The sequence below is a fragment of the Callionymus lyra genome, chromosome 11 (assembly GCF_982586985.1).
Source record: "Callionymus lyra chromosome 11, fCalLyr1.hap1.1, whole genome shotgun sequence".
Lineage (NCBI taxonomy): Eukaryota > Metazoa > Chordata > Actinopteri > Syngnathiformes > Callionymidae > Callionymus > Callionymus lyra.
In genome coordinates this window covers 27,662,072-27,675,301 of record NC_141828.1, presented here as the reverse complement: position 1 = coordinate 27,675,301, position 13,230 = coordinate 27,662,072, and the positions used below count along the sequence as shown (strand labels likewise).

The following is a 13,230-nucleotide window of genomic DNA, read 5'->3' as shown; positions in this document are numbered from 1 at the left end:
ATGATCTTAATGAAATTGTTTTTTCCAATAGCCAATACATAAAAAATCAAAAATAAATCAAAATAAAATAAGAACAAGAGAAATAAAGAGAAAGAACACAATTACACAATTTAAGTCTAAAGATAAAGACAAATAACATAGATCAAAGAAAACAACAAAGACAAAGGATACAACAACTAACATAGAACAGAACATCAAGATACTTTTACTCCAATCCTGCCCCTGAACTCAGAATTGTACAATTTAACAGCCCGAGGAATGAATGAGTCCTTGAGTCTATTTGTTTTGCACCTGGGAAGGAGCATTCGTGCTCTCATTCTGCTTCTCTGCTCACTGATGACAGTGTTCAGAGGATGACTGTCATCGTCCATGATGGACAGTAGTTTGTTCAATGATCTCCTCTCAGCAACTGTCACCAGTGAGTCCAGCTTCATGCCAACCACAGAACCTGCCCTCCTGATCAACCTGTCCAACCTGTTGACACTCCTCTTAGACACATTTCCACCCCAACACACCACAGCATAGAACAGGACACTGGCCACCACAGACTGGTAGAACATGCAGAGGAGCTTCTTGCAGATGTTAAATGATCGAAGCCTCCTCAGAGAGTACAGTCTACTCTGAACTTTCTTATATAGATGGTCTGTGTTGCAGGACCAGTCCAGTTTACTGTCCAGCCACACGCCGAGGTACTTATAGTTGTCAACTATATCCACCTCGTCGCCTCTGATGGACACTGGACTTGGCTTTGTCCTGGACTTCCCGAAGTCCAAGTCCAGCTCCTTGGTCTTTGAGGTGTTCAGCTGCAAGTGGTTCCTCTCACTCCAGTCCACAAAGTCACGTATCAGACTCCTATACTCTTCTTCCCTGTTGTCTCTGATGCATCCAACAATGGCAGTGTCGTCAGCATACTTCTGGACTAGACTCAGCTCTGAGTTGTAGCAGAAGTCTGAAGTGTAGATGGTGAAGAGGAGAGGGGCCAGTACTGTCCCCTGAGGTGCTCCTGTACTGCACACCACAGTGTCAGACGTGATGTCCTTCAGCCTGACATACTGTGGCCGATCAGTAAAATAATCCGTAATCCAGGAAACCAGACCAGGGTCCACATGTTTCTGTGTCAATTTGTCCTGCAGCAGAGTGGGCTGGATAGTGTTGAAGGCACTCGAAAAGTCCAGGAACAGGATCCTCACTGAACCGCTTCCTTTATCCGGGTGGGAGTAGGTCCGATGCAGGAGGTGAAAGATGGCATCTACCACACCAACTGCTGGCCGGTAGGCAAACTGCAGGGGGTCTTGCGCGTGCTGGACTTGTGGCCTAAGATGTTTGAGGACCAGCCGCTCCAGTGTCTTCATCGCAGGTCTTTAGCAGTCGAGCAGACACCTTATCAGGACCAGCAGCCTTCCCTGGACGAATCCTCCGAAGTACATCCTGTACCTGGAGTGAGGTAAAGCTGGGAAGTGGTTGTGTGGAGCTGGGGGGGCACAAGAAGGTGGGGCAGGTCCTGAGGCGGGCAGCAGTGAGGGTGAGGTGACCTGCTCAAACCTGTTGAAAAAGTTGTTTAGTCCATTTGCCTCCTCCACGTGTCCGTTCTGAACTCACATTAGTAAATTCTCCAGCACATTCCTCCACATCTCGGATTTTGTCAGCTCCGGTGACACTAAGGAGTGTTCGGGGAGCTGTGGAGACTTCCAGGGGGGAAAGGGGTACATGCAAGACGCATCTGAGGTTTCTCACGCGCACTTGCGCGTTTCTCCCACAGAGCCAGATTTTATGTATGAGATTGGGGGTTCTAGTAAATTCAGCTCGAGTACATGCTCTGTTGATTCAAGAGATAGAGAAGCGGCTTGTGCGATGCCCTTTCGTCTACGGCCCGCTCTGGGAAGGTCACGGGGGCGAGCCGGAGGACAACCCAACGTTCGTCAGGGCTGCGGTTCTGACAGAACGTTATTCGGCTTGGAGTCGCCTGGTTTTACTTCATTTCAGATGGCAGAGGGAAGTAATCAGACGGGGCTATGCGCTCCAATTTGCCCGTCAACCCCTGCGTTTTTCAGGGATTCTCTGGACACATGTGGCGGAGCAGGAAAAATGATCCTGTCTAAGAAACGAGGTCTCTACTCTGCTGCAGTAGAGCTGGTTCCTGCAGCAGAGATGATGACAGGGTTTAACTCCCGGTACTTCCTTGTGCCAAAGAAAACCGGGGGTTGGAGGCCCATACTGGACCACAGCTATTTGAACAAATTCATAGCTACCCGCCCGTTTTGCATGTTGACGGTCAAGAAACTGCTCACAGGTGTAATTCCAGGAGATTGGATGACATCTATCGACCTGACCGACGCGTACTTTCACATCGAAAGTACTTGCTTTTTGCCCTCGAGAATCGTGTGTTTCAATACACTCGACTCCCGTTCGGCTACTTTCTGGCACCCAGGACCTTCACCAAGTGTGTGGAGGCGGCACTGGAGTCATTAAGAGTGAGTGGGGTGAGGATCTTGACCTATCTGGACGACTGGTTGATCAGAATCAGAATCCTTTATTTGTCCCGCGAGGGGAAATTCGGTTTAAACAGCAATATACAAAAAATAAAAACACCCAGAAATAAAAATAAAATGAAAGAAATCTAAAGAGAATAAAATAGAAATATGCACCATATTATATATACAACATATTTACAAAAATAACAAGAATAGGTGCTGTTAAATATTATCTGGCTGTGTTCTTGTTGTGGAGTCTGATGGCAGCAGGGAGGAAGGACCTGCGGTACCTCTCCCTCACACACCTGGGATGGAGCATCCTATCACTGATGGAGCTCCTCAATGCCCTCAGTGTGTGCTGGAGAGGGTGAGATAAGTTCTTCCTCATGGAGGTGTAAGGAAATGACCACTTTACTGTAATCAATCATCTAGATTTAACACACATTTCAAATAGTCACTTGATTAACTGATAATCTTTCATATTTAATTCATATTAAATAATCCTATTCTTGCATTGGATTCACTGACTGCATCACAAGGCCGAGCTCACACACACAGAAAGATTAAACAATCCCAGATTCCAGGAAGTCTGGACACCTGTTTGAGAATTCACACTGAAATTCTAGAAAACAACAACCTTCAGTAAGTTTCCACTATGATCACGTGCGACCGGCCATCTTAGAATCAAGTGTTTACAGTTACTGACCAATCCTACATTCACATTTGACTAGAGGTGTTAACCTGAATATTCTACTATAAAGATCCACCATTTTGTCTGATCTTTGCGTTCTGGCATTCGAAGACGTCTGCGATAGATCTCTCTGCTTGCTAGCGCCCGTGATCACGTAAGTTCTTATCTCTGACTTTTGCATAATTCACTAAACGAGCATTATTTCTCTTAAACTCAATACTGTGTCTGTCTTTCTTGTCCACCACCACGTACGAGGCTAGGGAGGTGTCGGTGTTCCTCGGAACAGAGGAAACCCCTAACAACTTGGTGCACGTGACCCTTGGCGTGGACTGGTGGTCAGAAAGCCTTTTTGATTTCGAGACGAACTCTGAGCTGATTGTTCTCCAGGCAACCAGGGTCGCCACTATACCTTACTTCAAGAATCAGGTGAGAAAGATTTTTTCTTATTTCTTACATAGATCTTTGTTAGCTTATATTTTGTAATTATTTGAAGATTATTGTAAGTTAGGAAAGCTTAGATATTTTTTTTGGTTGCCTGGACGAATAAACGTAAGTCTCTGGTTCTGTCACAAATTTAGATTATATTTTTCAATAGTGCTTTCTTAAGCTGATGCTCGTTTTTGGGGTATTGCATTGTCTGCTGTTGTGTATTGTTGTATTAAATATAGACGACATTATCGTGTCCCGGGAAGAAGAAGCATCGTTAAAAAAAAAGGAAAAAAAACTTTGATTAGATTTTAAGTTGAATTGATAGGCAGAGGAGACGGTTACACGACCTGGTAACCCTGGGGAATTCTGAGTAGGGGTGGAAGTATAAGTGGCTCCCTCTACGGGGCGTCTGACATTTTTAATTTCAGATTCCTAAACTAGTTAGGATACTTGGCCTATGGTTGATTATGGTAGACGTACCTTTTCGGTAAGCCGAGTAGCTATCATAAATTTGGGGATAGGTGGGATTTGAGAGGCTCTCCCGTTATCCTCGTATGAAGACTCTGCCAGCTGTGGGTGTGTAGGCCAGTTAGATCTCATTGTGTTCTCTGTTGAGAGGCTCCACAAAAATTTGGCAGTATAGTTAGGGCTAGTTAATTTTTCCGAACAATCACGGTGATGGATAAATTCTCATTGGTGATTAGATTAGAGTTAGTTCGACGGGGGTTGAAATAGAATGGAATAGTTGAGAGGCTCCTATCCAGGGTGTTTGGAAGCCAATTGAGCGGTTTGAGAGGCTCCTGCCATTATGACTTCAACACTTTAGACACGACAGACTGGTCTAGAGTCTCGTTCCACGTAGCATAGTGTGTCTCTCTGGCCTGTTTTGGTAAAATACTGTTGTCGTCGTATTGTCATGACATATTGTTCTGTTAAAATTGTCTGTGTCTGTATGGTTGTATCTTTTGAATAATTTTTTCTCGCTGCGGTACTTGTAAAAATTGGCATTCATTTGTGTGAGATCTCTGACTTTCTGTGACTCAGCTGAGTCCCTGTGTGTGTGTGTCTTTGGACATTATCTCTTGCTGATAAGAACTGCTGCTTGCCAGACGTTGTCTGGTCAGCTAATGCAAGGCAACTGAGCTCCGAAAGAAAGTTTCCTTTTTGGTGAGAGTGGTTTCACTTAGAGGTTGGACTTCTAAGACTTCCCTCTTTTCCTCACTGACCCCCCTGCTGGTTCATCTTCGCACACAAATTCTTTCTTCATCTGGAATTCTATTCTCTAGACTGTTTGTTTATGAAAGAAAGTAATGTTAATTGAAGTTAATGTGTAAAGTGATTGTTCAGGTTGCTATTTTGGTGTTCTGAATTTTATTTTTTCTTCTCCTTTCAAATTTTTTTTTATACTTCTTACGTTTTCTCTTACCTTTACCAATTGTTGACATTTCTATTTTTTTAATTGATTTCAATTATTTCTTGTTATCAGTATTATTGTTATCAATTTTTCTTTATTTCCTTCCCTTCTTTGTTTATCTCTTAAGTATTTTGGTTGGGTTTAGTATAATTATCTTCTTTCTTCATTAAGCAACATTCTTTGTTGACAATAGTTATTTTACAATTATTCCTATTTCTTAATTAAGGTATATATGAATATATACAGTTAATTATACAGTTAATTAGTGTTATAATTGGTTAAAGAAGAATGACAAAAACAACTCACATTTCAATTTTCTCCTTCTTCTGCAGTGTTCAATAACAATAACAAAATTAAAATTGATTGTTGACATCCTTTGTTTCTGCATGTATTAATGACCTTCTGACCCCATTATCTTAACCACCCTCTCCTCCTATTTCACATTGTAAATTGATCAACTCACAATTGGTCACATTGCATGTCACTTTTGTTGTTTTGTTTAACTAATACTGCTTATCTGAAACAAGTGTGTCATTGACTGCTTGCACGTTTGTACGTTTGTTGACATCTAGTTCCTGTTTTCTCTTCTTCTCTCAATTTCTGATCTTTGGTGGTGTGTTTGATGTGCTGCCCCCTGCTGGTTTGCTCTTTGCTTACTTCTCAATTGACTATTGCTACTGACTCAATTAGTGTAATTATTCAATTAAATCAATCACATTTATCTAATTAGATCACTATTCTTAATTTTTCGATTAAAACATTTAAATTACATAAAATTAAACAGATTCAATTAGAAATTACATCTTAGTATTTTAACAATTAGTTATAACCTTATTGTTATTGAATTTGTTATTTCAATTCATTTTTATTATTTTTCCATTCATTTCTTTTCTTTTCTTTTTTGTATTATTATTTAATTAAACATAGCTTTTAATTGTTTTTATTATTTTGTTTTTAATTTTTAATTTTTTTTTGTTTTTAAATTTTTAATTTTTAATTTTTTTAAATTTTTAAGATTTTAATTATTATCATTATTATTATTTTTATTTTTTATTTTATTATTAATTTTACATTCTTAGTTTTATTTTTTAAAATTATTATTATCATTATTATAATTATTAATTTAGAAATTTTTCTCCCATTAGATTTTATTTTATTTATTTGTTTTTCTTCTACTCGCTACAAGTCAAATTTCTTAATTCTACTAATTCTTCTGTTTTAACTTTTCCTTTCTTTAGTTACATTGACAATACTTTGTTGTGAATTCGATTATTTTTATTTAATTTTTAGTCATCTTGCTAATAATGGAAGACCAGTCGGTCAAAAGTACTTTTGGTACAGTTGTGGCAGATGCTTGGCGTTGCATTGATAGACAAACTGAAACTAAAGATAAGAAAAAAACCAAAGCTAAATTGGAAAAATGGATCAATCATTTTAGGGGTTTGGGGTATTTTCCACATGATGGTGGTGCCATGTTGTCCTAAAGACAATGCTATAATTTTATACAGTATGTTTGCAATGAAGAAACACGTTGTCTCACTGCTTGGGAAGCGGCGAATAAACTTAAAAGAAGCAATCTCAAGTCTGCTTTGGAAAATGCAGTTAAGTGGAAGGCTCGCACTCATCTTTTCCTTCCCAAGCTATATGCTTCAGCCAGTTACGGCACAGTCATGGTAAAAAATACTTCTGTGGAAGGTGTTAAGTCAAGGCTCCCTGACAGGGAAGAAAATAAGGCCAAAGGCACGGTGGTTCCTGTGGCTCCACCCATTCATTCCTGTAGACCCTCTGCAATGGCTGTTCAAAATCCTGACCCCTATGAAGAAGCTAAAGCTGCATTATTACGCCACTGTGTCACAGATTTTGATACAGATTTGAATACATCAAAGACAATGGTAAAACAATGTCCTCAGATAAACAATCAGATGATATCTGATATTCAAGCTCCACTTGTCACCATTGTTTCTGGGATGCTTGATTTGGTTAGCACTAAGACAGAAACCGAAACCTAAGAAAGTGGTTGAAAGCCGAAACCCAAGACGCAGAGTTTACTGGGGAAGCGCCAAATCATGATCCGTCAAGAAATATACGTGCCCAAATGTCAGCTGCAAATACTTGTAGTACTCCCACAGGTAAGGCTGAGCAAGCCTCAAGGGACCAGCTAGGTGAGTTAATCCCACCTGTTGCATTTAGTTTGCGTCACATGACTGCACATGATGGTTCTCCAATTGCAAAGTCGGAAGCATGTGAATTTGTTGATGGTGATCCTGAAAACGAAGATTTTCTGGCGCCGGTAGTTACCCAACCTCCTTGAGGTGCAAAGTCTAAGACTCAGCCGAAACGTGAATATAATTTACGATCACTAAAAGAGTATGCAAGGAACCCTTCACGTGGTACTCCACAAATGCCGATGGTTCCTTTTCCTAACGATCCTACACAAGCCATAAACTCTCCTTACACTCGTAAGGATTTGCAGTCAATAGTGGAGAATATGCCTCCACTCTCTCAGGGAGGTGCACCTTGGATTCGTAGCATTGAGCATCACACTATGGGCGACAAACTGTGTATGAGAGATTTCCGCATCATCACTACCAGGGCTGCTGGCGCAACGGCTGCAGCTAATATTGAACAGGAAGCAAATACTCAAGACGTCGATCCTGACGATCCTTTCGAGTATCACCGCGTGGCTCTGTATAATGCTATCAGACGACAGTTTCCTGTCTGCTACACTTCTGGACAACTTTCTAATCTGCAACCGAAGCGAATGTGTACATACATCGGTGTCTCCAGGTATTGCAAGACTTAACTGGAGCTGATCCTCGCCATGATCAGTCCACCCAAATAGTGTTCCGCATGAATATGATAAACTCTCTGCCTGAGTCTGTCAAGAAGGGTCTTGATTCAGTGGTTAACCTTAATAGTAAACCTTATGACGACTCGGTTACTTACGTCATTCATTTTTTGAAAATCCACAATAAAGAGGAAACTAGTACAAAGAACTCTTATTATGACGTCCAGACACAGTTAGCCAAAACCCAACTTAAAAACATAAGAGAAGACTCTAAAAAGAAACAGATGGCTCAGACTTCTGTTCCCGTCTCTGTCCCGGAAAATGCTTTTAAGGGCCCTATCATGGCTCCACAGTGGTGATTTGCTGGAGTGAGTGGGTGTGGCAGAGGAAGAGGACGAGGGTATAGAAACAACCGAAGCAGTCCAAACGACCAAGCTTGCTTCATCTGTGGCGCTCTCGAGCACTGGGCGAATGATTGTCCTCACTATCAATCAACCAACAACCAATTTCTTCTCAATGTCCAGTTGGCCTGCTTGGAAGAGACATTTTATCACTCACTGGCACATCTTTGGCTTTCACGCCCTCTGGAACTTTGGTCCAGTTCCCAAATGGTGAAACCTACAATTGCAGCAATTATCCTGAGCTGTACAAGCATGAACTCAGCCTTGCCCAACTCTCCACCGAAAATGAACTCTTGCCCGCACCAGAGAGGGAGGCCGCTGTGTACTGGTTCAACGTGATTTTTATTTTTATTTCTGGGTGTTTTTATTTCTCTTGCTGCTGTTAAACCGAATTTCCCCTCGCAGGACTAATAAAGGTTTTCTGATTCTGATTCTGATTCTGATTGAACCCCCTGATGGTTTCTCCGAACTTGAAAAGACTTTTGAGACCTGGAAAAAGTGGATTATGCTGCTGCGCTCGTATGATCCACCTGCGGACCCCCCGCACTGCACTATGAACTATATCTGGGATGATGATGACCCTGACTACGATGACAAATGGCACGATCTGGTCGCAAACATGAACTTGACTCTTGTGTGCGGTGACATTTTTGTGGGTCCGGACGGTGTGGCGGCTGAAGTTGAATTAACAAACGAACAAGGTTTTCTCTATGCTCTCTCCGACACTTCTGTCCCTCATGTCACTTTGGCTGTTGTTGCTGGTGGGGAAGCTAGAGCCCTGGGACCCATGATTAAAAAATGCAAGACAGCTTGCGATTGGGTAAAAACTCAGAATAACAATCTATTCTTCTCACCTAGCACCGACTCCTACTACATTCCTCACAAAAGTAGGGTTGGCTCCTTCCCAGAAAAAGTATACAGACACAAGACCCATGGCAGAGAGAACACAGACCATCCTGCTGCTGAGGCTATGCTGGACAGCATTCCTGCCTCGTTATGGAGCAATGGGCCAACGGACGTTGGTCTCATTCATGTTCCACCCGTCCAAATAACTCTCAAACCTAAAACCGTTCCTATTTGGCGTGCCCAATATCATCTACCCTTTGAGAAAATAAAGGGTATTGAGGCAACTATTGCTGGATTGAAGAAGGCTGGTGTTTTAGTCACTGCTGAATCTGAGTGGAACACTCCAATTTTGCCAGTGCCAAAACCGGGTAAATCAGAATATCGAATGGTGCACGATCTCCGTCCAATCAATCAAGTTGTGGTCCCTTCTGGGTTTGTCGTCCCAAATCCTTTTGTGATGTTCACGGCTATCACTCCAGAACTCAAATATTTCTCTGTTCTTGATCTTGCCAACGCATTTTTCTCCATCCCTTTGCTTGAGAATAGCAGAAATATCTTTGCATTCACCTACCAAGGAGAACATCTCACATACACTAGACTTCCACAAGGTTACATTGACTCACCATCAATTTTTAACTATTGCCTAAAAAAGCATTTTGAGGAACTCTCATTGCCTGAGAATGCTGTTCTTTTGCATTATGCTGACGACATTTTGATTGGTGCGCCCTCGGCTGAGGATAATTTAAGAGCTACTGAGATTATTTTACGTTTCTTGGCTAAGAAAGGCTATAAAATCAGCAGACAGAAAGCTCAGATTTGTCGACAAAATGTCTCCTACCTGGGAAGATTGATAAAAAGTAGTGAGAAATCACTCTCTCAATCACATAGACAATCTATTTTGACACACCCACAGCCTGTGACTGTCAAAGACATGATGTCTTTCTTGGGTCTCACAGGCTACAGCAAACAGTTCATTCCAGACTACCACACTCTGATTGCTCCACTCAGAGCTATGATGAAAGCAGCTGGCCACAAGAACACTAAGACAACACTTGTGTGGTCAACCGAAGCAGAATTTTCTTTTAATGAGTTGAAACAAACCCTGGCTAGGGCTGCTGACTTGTCACCTCCGGACTATCTTGATGTAAGTGAGACCAATGGTATTGTCAATGCGGTTCTCTTTCAAAAGGCTAACAGTGAACGCCGGGTTTTGATGTATTACAGTACAGTCCTTGATAACATCGAAAAGGGTCATCCATTGTGCACCCGACACTGCGTAGCTATAGCTAAGGCACTCACGAAAACTTCCCACATTGTAATACATCACAACATTTTTGTCCACACCTCTCATGGGGTTGCCAGTTTTTTACAGTCTTTGGCTTTTACTTTGTCTGCACGGAGACAACAAAGGCTTAAACAGATCCTTGACCAACCTCACATCAATTACACAGCTGAAGGTGTTAACATGGCTGACGACATGGGGACAGCTGGTCTCCCACATGACTGTGTAGCGTTGGCAATATCAGATATGAAAGTCTGTGACTCTGTTACTGATGTGGAGTTGGCAGAAGTAGAGATGACTCTGTTTTGTGATGGCAGTTGTTTTAGGAAAGAGAATGGTTCTCTTTCTGCTGGCTACTCTGTTGTGAAATTGTCATCGGATGGTGTGTTTTCTACACTGGAAGCTGTATCTGTTCCTCAACCTTGTTCCGCTCAAAAAGCTGAGATCGTTGCCCTCACAAGGGCTCTTTTTTTGGCCTCTGGTAAATCTGCTAATATCTATACTGACTCAGCATATGCACATCATGCTGTCCATATTGATCTTCCTCATTGGAAGAGGAAAGGGTTTGTTACAGCCACAGGGGCTCCAATTAAACATCTCGCTGAAATGAATGATCTTTTGATGGGTTTAGCATCACCACGTGAGGTTGCAGTATTGAAATGCAAAGGTCATCAATCAGGGACTTCTGTGGTTTCTAAAGGTAATGCTGAAGCTGACAAGGCTGCTAAGCTAGCGGCTGGCTATCGTGCTAAGTTGATGGTTGCTTTACCGGTCCTTCAGGGGGAGGTTTCTTCCGCAATTTCTGAAGAAACAGTTGAACAGTTGCAGTCTTCAGCCAGTCCTGAAGAAAGATCTGTGTGGTTGAACAGAGGTGCTGTGAAAGTGGGCAAACTCTGGAGGCATAGTGATGGGAGACTTATTGCTCCAGCAGTTCTACTAACGAGTTTGTGTCAAGAAAGTAATCATCTTGGTCATGTTTCCAACAAAAAAATGGTGTCGAAAATTGAAAGGTTCTGGTGGCATCCCCATTTGAATGATGTGGCTAAACTGACAATCCTAGAGCTACCCTCAAAGTGGGGATGGGTTCATTTCCGCCCCCTAGTGGTCCATGGAAGGAGATTGTTATTGACTTCACAGACATGGGACTTGACAACAGGGTAAAAGGTTTGAGATACCTACTGGTGTGTGTTGATGTGTTTTCTAGGTGGGTTGAGGCTTTTCCCACTAGAACTGAATCGGCAGCGGAAGTGATTAAGTGGTTGACAAAAGAGCTGATACCTAGGTTTGGCCTTCCTAGGCGCATTAGGTCTGATAATGGTACACACTTTTCTAACAAAAACTTGAAAACAGTGGAAGACTTCTTTGGCATCAAACATAGTTTTGGTTCTGTGTATCATCCTGCTTCGCAAGGTCTGGTTGAGAGAGAGAAAGGGACACTCAAGAGGATGTTGGCAAAACAGTGTGCGGGGACTAAACTGAAGTGGCTTGATGCATTGCCATTAGCGCTGATGGCAATGAGATCTTGCCCAAACGAGACTTTAGGTCTCTCCCCTCATGAGGTATTGACCGGACGGTTGATGCCTGGACCTAGCACATCTGGTCCGTTTAGTGAACCGGACGGTTCCCTTGACGACATTAGAGTTGATCTTTCAGATTATATCTCTGCCTTGAATAAGATTGCACAAGCTCTCACTCACCAGGTGCCGGAAATCCTTCAGAGGAACCTGGAGGAAGGAGATCTACAACTGAAGCCAGGGGATTGGATCTGGCAGAAACACTTTAGAGTTCACTGGAGTCTTCCAAAGCCTATCCTGCTATCTACAACGCAGAGGAAGGAAAAGATCTGACATTTCAAATTGACTACTGTTCTGTTGCCGATTGTGGGTCCCACACAAACGATGTCATTTGGCGACCAAACCCAAAGTATCTCTGTCTGGTCTGGCATCCTAATTGTAAGATTGATTCACTTTGCAACCTCAGCAGGTCTATTGCAAAATGTACCACCCGTGAATGCATCATGAAAAATATTCGATCTAAAACCGATTCACTTTGTTCATCCTGGAAGAGTGTTGTTGCTAACACTGGCCCCTCCAGATGGAATTGTCATTGAACTGATCTCAATCCACTGGCCCAAAGAATCTCAATAACTAAAATGACGGCCAAAGCAAATTGTGTTAAGAATCGATGTAATCCTCTTTCTGTTCATCTTTCATCCCCTGCACTCAAAGACACTGGACTATATGGTTTAGGAAGCTGGGAAAATGGACATGATCCAATAGGTATATTCTTCCTGAATGTAACTAAGAAACGCACTTCTGAATTAGATAAAATTAACATTATGGCAACCGAAACGGGATATAATGAAGAAAACATGTGGTTAAAATGGATCCATCTAACTGCTAAACAACATAAGAAATATGACATAATGTGTTCTCGGGCTAGACCAACGTTGTTCACCACACCTGCTCCTTTGCATCATATAGATGATCCGGCTGGATTTTTCTGTATGCTGGCTTTGATGATGACTGAGAATTCCCGAAACTGCCACGCTCTAGATGTATTGTATGGCGTTGCGTCTGACAGTACTATTCCTCCAATTTTTACTCCCATTAAGAATAATTACACATGTCTCAATAGGGTGGGATTGGTGAACGAGACAATACGTAATTATGGTTGGTTAACTGATAATTGGTGCCCTACTGAGATTAATGTTACAACTTTGCCAGTCAATAGAGCTGACCTGTTCTGGTATTGTGGTGGTCGTACCCTTCACAACATACTTAAGAAGAATTGGGAAGGGCAGTGCGCTCTTGTAAGATTAATGCTGCCAGTAACTTTGATTGGCCCTGAACTATCCTATGATTTATCTGTTGATTGGAACCATTTAGATCAGGGGTCTCAGACACGC

General features: G+C 42.1%; 1 pseudogene; it reads left to right on the top strand.

Moving 5' to 3' along the window:
* Window positions 1-1,226: 1,226 nt before the first annotated feature.
* LOC148069818 (uncharacterized) overlaps window positions 1,227-13,230 on the top strand; it is a 52,062-nt pseudogene continuing 40,058 nt past the window's right edge.